Source organism: Sinohyriopsis cumingii, chromosome 17 (genome assembly GCF_028554795.1).
Source record: "Sinohyriopsis cumingii isolate HCF-2022 chromosome 17, ASM2855479v2, whole genome shotgun sequence".
Taxonomy (NCBI): Eukaryota; Metazoa; Mollusca; class Bivalvia; order Unionida; family Unionidae; genus Sinohyriopsis; species Sinohyriopsis cumingii.
This window is the reverse complement of record NC_142977.1, coordinates 86,518,093-86,530,356: the sequence shown is the minus strand read 5'-3', so window position 1 is coordinate 86,530,356 and position 12,264 is coordinate 86,518,093.

Here is a 12,264-nt window from a genome sequence, read left to right as displayed (position 1 = left end):
TCAAATTGCCACTGTTGGTGATGTTAGTGGGGTAGTAAATGGAGGCAAGTTTAAATGTATGCCTTTAAATTGCCACTGTTGGTGATGTTAGTGGAGTAGTAAATGGAGGCAAGTTTACATGCATCATGCTTTAAATTGCCACTGTTGATGATGTTAGTGGGGTTGTAAATGGAGGCAAGTTTAAATGTATGGCTTTAAATTGCCACTGTTGGTGATGTTAGTGGAGTAGCAAAAGGAGGCAAGTTTAAATGTATGGCTTCAAATTGCCACTGTTGGTGATGTTAGTGGGGTAGTAAATGGAGGCAAGTTTAAATGTATCATGCTTTAAATTGCCACTGTTGGTGAATCTGATGTTAGTGGGGCAGTAAATGGAGGCAAGTTTACATGCATCATGCTTTAAATTACCACTGTTAATGATGTTAGTTGGGTAGTAAATGGAGGCAAGTTTGTATGTATCATGCTTCAAATTGCCACTGTTGGTGATGTTAGTGGGGTAGTAAATGGAGGCAAGTTTAAATGTATGCCTTTAAATTGCCACTGTTGGTGATGTTAGTGGGGTAGTAAATGGAGGCAAGTTTAAATGTATCATGCTTTAAATTGCCACTGTTGGTGATGTTAGTTGGGTAGTAAATGGAGGCAAGTTTAAATGTATCATGTTTCAAATTGCCACTGTTGGTGATGTTAGTGGGGTAGTAAATGGAGGCAAGTTTAAATGTATGGCTTTAAATGGGCGCTGCTGGTGATATTAGTATTGTAGTAGCTAGAGGCAAGTTTAAATGTATGAATTTGAATTGCCACTGTTAGTGATGTTAAGTGTAGTAGCTAGAGGCAAGTTTAAATGTATGAATTTTGCCACTGATTTTAGTAGTTGCATAGTTGCTGGAAGCTAGTTTAAAAGTAATCACTGTTGATGTTTATGGTGTGATGACTGATTGAAATAATCAAAGATTGGTCAGAAAAGTCAGATGATTTAGTGTTCATGATTTTACATTGTCAAAATATAAGCAATTTTATCTTTTAAACTGTTTATCAAATTTCTTAAGAAGATGAAATCTTACTAGAGATCTAAAACATGCGAATGCAAGCTTCAAATGAATATAACTTTCTCTTCTTTAGTACGATATGTGTGTTAGAAAATGGCAAATGAAAAATGGTATGATAGACCATTTAAATTTCTGGGAAGCAACTTAAGTGGATAAAATTGATTGTTCCTTAAATATTTTTAAAATATTGCCATCCAATTAAAGTCAGTGTTTAAATGATATTGAAGAATCAGTCATTAATTTTTACATTTCAATTAAATGCCACTTGCTGATGTGAAGAATCTAGTTACAAAGAAGGGGTTGACGTGTTTCTCACAGCTGAAAAATCCAGCAGTCATGATTACCGTATGTCTGCCTTAAAGTGCAGGTTTACCAATTATTATTATTATTATTATTATTAGAATAATTAATGGTATCCTTTTCTTGACTACTCTTTGTTAATCAAAGAAACAGAGGAAAAACATTATAATACCATCATTTTGAAGTTTATGAAGAAAAAGGAATATTTCATTTGGACCATTTGTATCTAGTCTAATTTCATTTTGCAATATAATAATAAATGCTGTTGGTTTACACAAGTCTAGACTTGTCCTAGACTTGTCCAAAATAATGGAAATGACATGTTCAGTTATTTTGTGTTTTATTTAATAATTCAAAATCCCAAACAAAGAATTTCAGTGGTTGGCCTGTGGTTGAAGTAAATTTTGATTGTTTGACTTTTTATGTGACTTATTGATCTGCGTTTTATACTACCTCATTATAATGTTGTCCATATAAAACTGTAGAACCATCATGATATTATTGTTAGATTGTAAAAACAGTGCCATGATATTATCATATCATCAAAACAGTGCCATATTATTATTGTCATATCATCAAAACAGTGCCACAGTATTATTGTCATATCATCAAAACAGTGCCACAGTATTATTTATTGTCATATCATCAAAACAGTGCCACAGTATTATTGTCATATCATCAAAACAGTGCCACAGTATTATTGTCATATCATCAAAACAGTGCCACAGTATTATTGTCATATAATGAAAACAGTGCCACAGTATTATTGTCATATCATCAAAACAGTGCCACTGTATTATTGTCATATAATCAAAACAGTGCCACAATATTATTGTCATATCATCAAAACAGTGCCACAGTATTATTGTCATATAATCAAAACAGTGCCACAGTATTATTGTCATATCATCAAAACAGTGCCACAATATTATTGTCATATCATCAAAACAGTGCCACATTATTATTGTCATATAATCAAAACAGTGCCACAATATTATTGTCATATCATCAAAACAGTGCCACAGTATTATTGTCATATAATCAAAACAGTGCCACAATATTATTGTCATATCATCAAAACAGTGCCACAATATTATTGTCATATCATCAAAACAGTGCCACAATATTATTGTCATATCATCAAAACAGTGCCACATTATTATTGTCATATAATCAAAACAGTGCCACAATATTATTGTCATATCATCAAAACAGTGCCACAGTATTATTGTCATATAATCAAAACAGTGCCACAATATTATTGTCATATCATCAAAACAGTGCCACATTATTATTGTCATATCATCAAAACAGTGCCATGATATTTTTGTCATATCATCAAAACTGCCATGATATTAATGTCATATTGTAAAATCAGTGCCATGATATTATTGTCAAATTGTAAAACCATCGCCACAATATTATTGTCATATTGTATGATTAGTACCATGATATATTAGTGTCATATTTTAAAATCAGTGCCATTATATTAGTGTCAAATTGTAAAAACAGTGCCAATATTGCAATACAACCTCTAAGGCACATGATAACATCATTAGTTGGTTTAGATATAAAGTAGTTCATACAGGTATTTACAGTACAGTAGTCCCTCATTATAACACTGTCCATAGGAGCAAGACTACACTACCTTAAATGAGACCACCTTATAATAATGTACATGCTACATTATGCCCTCATTATAATGCTGCCTGCGGGAGACACAGAGTATACTGCTTTGTAGTGGAACTACCATATCATGAAATATTACATGTTATGTATAATTATACCACCGAATAATGAAATGGGTCTATGACAATACCACCCTTACATTATAAGTTATAATGAAGGGATTAATAGTGAGGGAGTGCTGTATTTGCCCTCATGTGCCTGTAAATGCATAGTGTGTGGCTACAGATCATCAGTCACATTGTACACCGACTTTAATGTTTAGTCTGTTTCTGAATTTAGACAAGCATAGACAGTGATCTTCCAGGCAATTATGGGATGATATATATGGGTCTACAACTTTCAGTCAGCAAGTAAATATGCAGGCTGAAAAAAAAAGATCTCTTTCAGTGAGAGAATATAATTTGCAGGTTCATAAAACCATATCTTCCAATGAGAGCAAATAAATATGTAGGCTCATAAATAAACCTCTGACAAAAAAGCAGACAGTTGCTGTATATTTCCTTCCTAGAATGGTGTGACTGTAACCTGAGCTTGTCAGTTTAATATGCATTGTGAGTAGCATTTGTCCAGTGTCTGAAAGCAGACAGCAAAGCTGATCTACCCATATCAGAATGGTGGGATATTTGTCATAACATTTACATTGCATGGGGATACAGGCCCTGAAGCAAAGTCATAGGCCTTTTAAGCTTAAAGTAGAGGTTATCTCTGGTATTGGCATCCATGCACATAAAATCGTGTGTGTGTGTGTGTGTGTGTGTGTGTGTGTGTGTACACTTAGCATACTGCATCTCATCCATTCATTCTTCCAATAATATATATATATAAATATATATATATATATATATATATATATATATATATATATATATATATATATATATATATATATATATATATATATATATATATATACATTAGTGGTATATTCATAAATAAATTTTGTCTTTAGCTCAGGTTTTCTGTCTATTCTTATACTGTTATGCTTGGAATTATGAAACTTGGTGAAGGGTTGCATGTTGATGAGTACTACATCTTCATCACAAAAGTATGGCACTTCCTTTTACATATTTTATATTTCACTGTCATTGGTTAAATTATTTGTTTTAAGTTTATTAACTAAGTATGTTGTATTAGTAACCACACACTTTCATTAAAAAGAGGCCATTTACATTTTACTGGTCTAGGTTATGTTTTTGCATTTTATACTCCTGACCAAAAAGGTTTTAGGACCATGTATACACACTGTTATGTGAAATCATTAAACTTGTTGAGTCATGGATTGGATGAGTGCTACACTCAGATAACAAAAGTATATCACTGTGACCAGCATATTTCATGCATCACTGATTTGAGTTAAATGTTGTTTTCAGTTTATTTCACAAGCTCTGTTCATGCTAGAATTTTCAAATTAGTTGATTGTATGCATCTTTGTTACTCTTACAACAAAAAAAAACTCTTATGCATTTCTTTGCAACATGCATATACGCTGTTATATCTTGACCCATACAACTTATTGAGGGGATGCATTTTGATAAAAACTGAACCCTCTTCACAGAAAAGGTCACTGATACCCATACTTCATGCTTCACTGATTTGGATTTAGTTGTGTTTAGGCAGTGGTCGTCACTAGGGTTGGTGTCACCCAGTGTGGTAACTCATGGTGTTGCTCCCATGGACCTCCTCCTTCTGTAACATAAAATACAAAATTTTTTATAGAGAGTCATTTTGGTGTCACCACCTCTGATGGTGTCACCTGGTGCTGTCCGCACCCCCATAGTGACACCGCAGGATTTAAGTTTGTCTCTCAAGCACTGTACATGCTAGAATTATCATATTAGATGATTGTCTATGACTGTATTAGTACCACACCCAAATAATAAGTTCATTGTGACCTATTATTTAAACATTTTCCACACTTAGGTTAGTTTTTTGCATTTAGCTTATGACTATAGGTTTTATGCATCATCCATACATACTGATTTGTACCTGTAATTATGGTATTCGGTGATCGGTGCATCTTGATGATTGTACCTGTAATTATGGTATTTGGTGATTGGTGCCTCTCGATGATTGTACCTGTAATTATGGTATTTGGCAATAGATGCCTCTCGATGAATACATGACTCTGATTACAAAAGTAGCTCACTGACCCATATTGCATGCTTTACAGAGACTGGAAAAATTTTGCTTTAAATATTGCTTGAAGAATTAAACGGCATCAGATACATCTGTTTTAGTATCACACCCATCATTTCACAATATACCCATGGCAGGAAATAGTATGATGTGCTGTTTGTCAGTCTGCCTCTAATCAGGTCTGGAAATTCACCAAATTTCATACATAGTTTGTCTATATTTAATTACCATCCATGAGTGGGATATCATTTTGGAGACTGGTCCCTGGGGTTTCTTATAGGGATTTCAATGGTCAAACATACAAATATTGAATCACAGTGACACTGTTGAATATTCTTTGCTACCAAACAGTACACTTACATTCATAACACATAGACACATCATGTACCTACCATGCTTTGGGTGACCTCTTTGTCTAGATGGGGGAGATGTTTGGGTTTCAGGGGATTGGGGGAGAGGGAGCTGGGAGTAATTGTATGCCAAATAAATATTTCTAGTTATTAATGTAGACATCTGTTCCATGATACAAAGTACAAAAAACAATTATTTACACCATATGTTACAGCTGTACATTTTGAAATAACTATGTTCTTAATTGAAAAGTATGGATATAACACTCGTGCAAAATCAATCCTATTTTGTCATCATATGTCAGTATATAAATTGCATGACTGGACCTTGATATTTGGTCCTTTTATGTTTTTCTTTTTCTAAAAAGATGATTCTGCAATCTTAATCTACCCTAAATCATAGGGTACACATAGCAGCTTGCTTGTGTTTACATGTGTTTCAGCAAATTTGAGTGTAATCTGTAAGTTCTTTTATATCTTTCATAAATTCATTAATTCATAAGAAATATTTTGTGTGCTTCAATTTTTGGAGAATAGAAAATGTCTTGTTAAAAATGTCCTAATTGTATGCTTAAAAAGAGTTGAAAATAGTCATTAATTAGCATTACCTATACTAATTTGTTGTTCTCTGTCACCCCCTCCATAAAAGCATTTATTGATAATAAGTGTTAAATATTCAGTAATATATTGTAGACATTACATCATTGATAGAAAGCATTAGGAACAGCCATTCACTAATTGGTAAGCAGACAACAACATGACACCCAGACAAAGTAAGGAACTTGTGCCAAATAGGTGAATTGTGACAGTGACAGTTGTCAGATTAATTGGTTTCCCAAGTTCCTAGCTTGAGGGGAATCATGATTGTTCATTGTTAAGCTTGTATTATACTTAGCATGTTACTGCCATGATTCCTAGCACATGAGTAGAATGAAGGACATTCTGTCTGATATGATATCTGGCACATGGGTAGAATGAAGGGTATTCTGTCTGATATATCTGGCACATGGGTAGAATGAAGGGCATGCTTTCTCAGATATGATATTAGGCGCATGGGTAGGGTGAAAGGCATTCTGTCTGGTATATCTGGCATCTTGGTAGAACAAAGGGCATTCTGTCTAATATGATATCTGGCACATGGGTAGAATGAAGGGCATTCTGTCTGGTAATAATATCTAGCATCTTGGTAGAATGAAGGGCATATTTTGCCTTATTTGTTATTTCAGCTGCAACTATCTTTACTTTTTTGTTGCACAATTTCCAATCAGTTCTTGTGTTTGCTTTTCAATTTGTAATGTTGTACTCAGGATGTTGCTTTCTTTATCTGATACTTAGTGTTGTACTTAGCAGTATGTTCAAAACATATTCTCAAAACACTCCATTCTTCCTGGCATGGTGTGTAGGTTATAGAAAATAACTTTTGCAACAAAAAAATAGCAAAAATCCTTTAGCATTTTGTGGTCTTTTGTTAGACTTGATGCAACATGTTTGCGGCAAGATGCCTCCATGCTAGACATCACTATAAAGTGTCACACTGCAGACATTGTAGCAATATGACTGAATGTTTTTAAAGCTACATTAAAAATTTAAATCACACACAGACACACCTTCACTGAAAAATCAAATATTTCTCCATCCCTTATGTGGCTCATAGAGAAGATGCATCTTATTATATTTCTTGCACATTAGTTATTTGTATCAAACTTGCACTGAATTACAAGCAATATACACTTAATCAGATCTGCTATCTTATAGCATACCAGCAGATCAGGGTCCACAGTTTTCATTTGTAAATAGTAGTAAAATGAACTGGGTAGAACTTGGTGGCACTGAATAGTACTGCATTAAACTGGGTAGAACTGGATAACGCTAAGTAGTACTGAAATTACTGAATTAAACTTTAAATAGAACTTTGTTGCACTAAGTGATACTGGATAAACCTGAATAGAAATGGATAGCACTAAGTAGTACTGAATCAAACTGAATAGATCTAAGTAGTGCTGGATCAAACTGAATAGATCTAAGCAGTGCTGGATCAAACTGAATAGATCTAAGTAGTACTGGATCAAACAGAATAGATCTAAGTAGTGCTGGATCAAACTGAATAGATCTAAGTAGTACTGGATCAAACTGAATAGACCTGAATAACATTGAGCAAAACTGGATAGCACTAAGTAATACTAGATCAAACTGAATAATACTGAATAGAACTGAATAGCACTAAGTAGTACTGGATCAGATTGAATAGACCTGAATAACACTGAGTAGAACTGGATAGCACTTAGTAATACTAGATCAAACTGAATAGAAATGGATAGCACTAAGTAGTACTGGATCAAACTGAATATAACTGAATAGAACTAAGTAGTACTGTATCAAACTGAATAGAAACGGATAGCACTTAGTAATACTGGATCAGAATGAAATGAAATGGATAGCACGTAGAAGTACTGTATCAAACTGAATAGAACTAAGTAGTACTGGATCAAACTGAATAGATCTAAGTAGTACTGGAAATAACAGCAATGTCCTATTTACCATCCCATTGTCAATTTCATAGTCTGACAGAGGAAATAACAGCCATGTTATATTTACAATATCATTATCAATTTCTTAGGCTTACAGGAAATAACAGCTGTGTCTTCTTTACTGTCTCATTATCAATTTCACAGTCTGACAGAGAAAATAACAGCATTATCAATATTATAGTCTGACAGAGAAAAATAACAGCCATGTCATATTTAATATCTCATTATCAATTTCATAATCTGACAGGAAATAACAGCCATGTCATATTTATTGTCCCATTATCAGTTTCATAGTCTGACATAAGAAATAACAGCCGTATCAATATCATAGTCTGATGGAGGGAATAACAGCAGTGTCATATTTACTGTCCCATTGTCATATCAAGATTGTGCTTTCACCAAAATAATCGTATGATTTCTTGTTTGTACTAAGTGAATATCATGCCAAGCTGTTATGCAATATGGCCACCATGGGAGTCGTCTTGAAAATCTATTGTTTTGTTTCTGTGGTCACAGACTAAGTAAAAAACAAAAAGCAAAATCAACAAGTTTTGTAAAACTTAACAAACTATTTAATTATCGAAGCTATAAATGAAAATGTTAGAGGAACTTACCAATTATGAAGTAAATCCAAATTAATCCTTAAAGGTGTATGAAGTTCTAAAGGAATAAAAAGTTCCTTATGAATTTCAAAACAAGAACTGTGACATTATCAAGATGGCACTGTCCATCCAGAACTCCTTTGAATAATTTATAACAGTTCCAGAATAATATTATAGTCCAAATAATGGGCACTTTCTGTTTCCACTGAACAGGTGAAACAAATGTTTTTCCTCTCGAATAATATCTACCTTAAGTACAACATAAAACACTGCAGACGTACAACAGCACCAAAAGACATGTGAATGACTCCAAAACTGAAACTAAACTGATTGCTCAGTTATCTCTTTATGTACACTATTGCAGCTATTTCACAATAGACCCCAGCCCTGAGTGGTCTAAAGCACTCTCCATTACGGATCACTGCCATCTCACCTCTGTCTGCTTGGGTTCGCGTCTCGGATTCAGCCAATGTGTGTATGTGAGAAAGCTTGCCAGTAGCTTCTCATGGGTCGGTAGTTCTTCCCGGGGTTATCCCAGGTTCTTCCTCCACCATTAATACTGGCCACCATGCATAGCCTATTGTGTGCTGAAAAATGGCATTAAACCCCATAACAACAACAACATCACAATAGACCCAATGTGACAGAATACACTACTCATTTTGCCCAACCAATGGGAAGCTAAAAATTATTCTAGAAATATCCTAACCCCCCACCAATCACTGAGAAAGGAGCCAAAAGTGCCAACTTATTATTAAGATTGCTATTAATAATTGTTAAGACATACATAAGCATCTATTTATAGATCCTATGTAATACTGAACTTTTATGATACTCAGGTCAAGTATGCAAAGTCTAACTAAAGATATTCTGTAGAATTTACAGCCATGAATAAAAATTATACACTTAGATGAAATCATGTACCAGGAGTTACAAAAATATAGATCTACATAACACTAGTTACTGTTACTACTTCAAAATTAAGAGCTATATCAACACTGGGTTTCCACCAGAAGACTTCTTAATGATGTATTGTTGGGCCTCAGAGAAAATGGTGCCATTAATAATCTTACATCCAGTATGTCCACTGCAGCAGATACTAAGAACATTTTGTTATGAGTGAAGAATATCAGAGATGGTTTCACACTCGCAACTTAAAAGGAAGAAATTGTCTTAACTTGAATTCTTGGGAATTCATTTCAGCCAGTAGAACACTGGTCCCATTGAGGGTCTCTTGCTCCTAGAGATTTGCAAAACCAGTGAAGAATGTTACTTGAATTCAGCATAAAGTTGAATTAAAGCCTAAACAGAAAATGAAATGTTGAATCCAGCATCTTGGCTTTTGTGTACCATAAAAAGGCAAACATTTATTACTCAGCCAGTTCCAGACAAGTCACTGGGACCTAAAATTTGAGTAATTTTATTAAATTAAATTTTTTTTTGAAAATACAACATAGCCTGTCCTGATATTTGTGCCTAGCAAAAGTAATGTTGTCTGGGTACATCTGTACTTAAAACTAATCCACTAGATTTCATATAAAATATAGAAAAATGAAGGAAATATATAAAAACTTAATTAGCAATACCTCAAATATATTAAAGTGATAAATCTAGCTGCATGTATTTATTTTATAAATGTAAATGAAATAAGTAGACAAATCTGTCCCTTGAAGAAAGCAGTGCTAGCAATAATTTTTCTTCATTTTGAATGTTGAGAAACTTTATAATTAAACAAGATTTATTTCTTGCAAATGCATCTGCTGTACACCTAGATTTTGTCAGGCGTCTGATTACCTTCAGTTTTCTTTTAAACTTGATTGGGTTGCAAATGAAACTTAATTATATTTTTGTTACTTTCATGTATTGTGCACTTCAGTAGGAATAGAACATGTGCCATGTGAATTTTTGGTTATTCTAGTTTGGACTTTTGGTAATATATTTCAGCACCTGGTATCATACATGTAACTGAAGCAATGATTGGTCTTCTTCACAAGAATTTGTACTAGCACATCTTTTGCCCATTTCTTTAGAAACAAGTTTGATTGGCCCATTAATCATTACACATAGAGTTGTGATAAGACATTTGTTGGGGCTCCAGGGTTTGTCATTTCTCAGGAATATAGGAAATTGTTGGTTCTGAAGGCATCAGATTCTGAATGTCAGCATTATCAACAGTTAAAGTTACACATAATTAATAGAAATCAACATAGCAAATTAGGTTTTTGTGATACTCATTTTTATTTCAAAGTGTGTTCTCCAATGTTGAGACAACTAATGCAGTTTTGTGTTTCTGGAAATGACCCATGCATTTCAGAACCTGACCTATTTCTGGAAATAACCCATGCATCTTATAACTTGATTTATTTCTGGAATTAATCCATGCATCTTATAACTTGACCTGTTTCTGGAAATAACCCATGCATTTCATAACTTGACCTTTGTCATGTTAGGTACACACATGTGATATTCCTTTGGTTCATATATTGAACTTTGGGGATTTCTAACTTCCATAACATGTATCATATATAAAAGGTCACTATAATAAAATAATGATTTCTTTGTAAAAACAATTAGCTCAAACACAATAAAGAAGTGTTGTTCTTTGATGTGTATGGCATATTGGTCCACTATTAAATGTTACTAATTGTATTACATGACGCTTCACTTCAATCACTGTCAGGTACAATCAATAGCACTCCAGGTCACAGATAAGGAAAAAGCAAATTTATTAAAAAAAGAACATTTTTTGTCATATTTTCATCACTACGCTTGCACTCCTTAACTTGCCATTCATGCCAGACAAAAAGTTTGTGGCCAATATTGTGGGCATAACTGCTTTGCAAACTGTTGCCTGGTTGATATTAACATCAGCAATGACATGTAAACAAAACAACAGACAGATGTTAACATTATGACTGACAGATCTTAACATTACAACTGACAGATGTTAACATTAACACTGACAGGATGTTATCATCATTAGAACTGACAGATGTGCAAGTTTGTAAATAATATATATATATATATATATATATATATATATATATATATATATATATATATATATATATATATATATATATATATATATATATATATATATATATATATATATATACACACACACATATATATATATATATACACACACACACATATATATATATATATATATATATATATATATATATATATATATATATATATATATATATATATATATGTGTGTGTGTGTGTATATATATATATATATATATATATATATATATATATATATATATATATATATATATATATATATATATATATATATATATATATATATATAGATTCCTGTATCTGAATTATTTAGGTTATTTATGAAGAGTGTCTCAAGTTGAAGAACCTGGTTCCAATCCATCAGTCTCCAACTGAAGTACTTACTTGAGAGCTTGGCACTTATTTCAGCCGACAAGCTCTATCTTGCCACAATTAATGCTTTAATGCTAGAGAATTACATGTTAACCTTGTCTTGATTGCTTGTGTATGTGTATTCATTTAGCTTTTTTCAATTTTTTAAAGACATTTGTTAAACTTTTTTGACTATGAGTTTTTTCATGAATATCAAGTTCACACA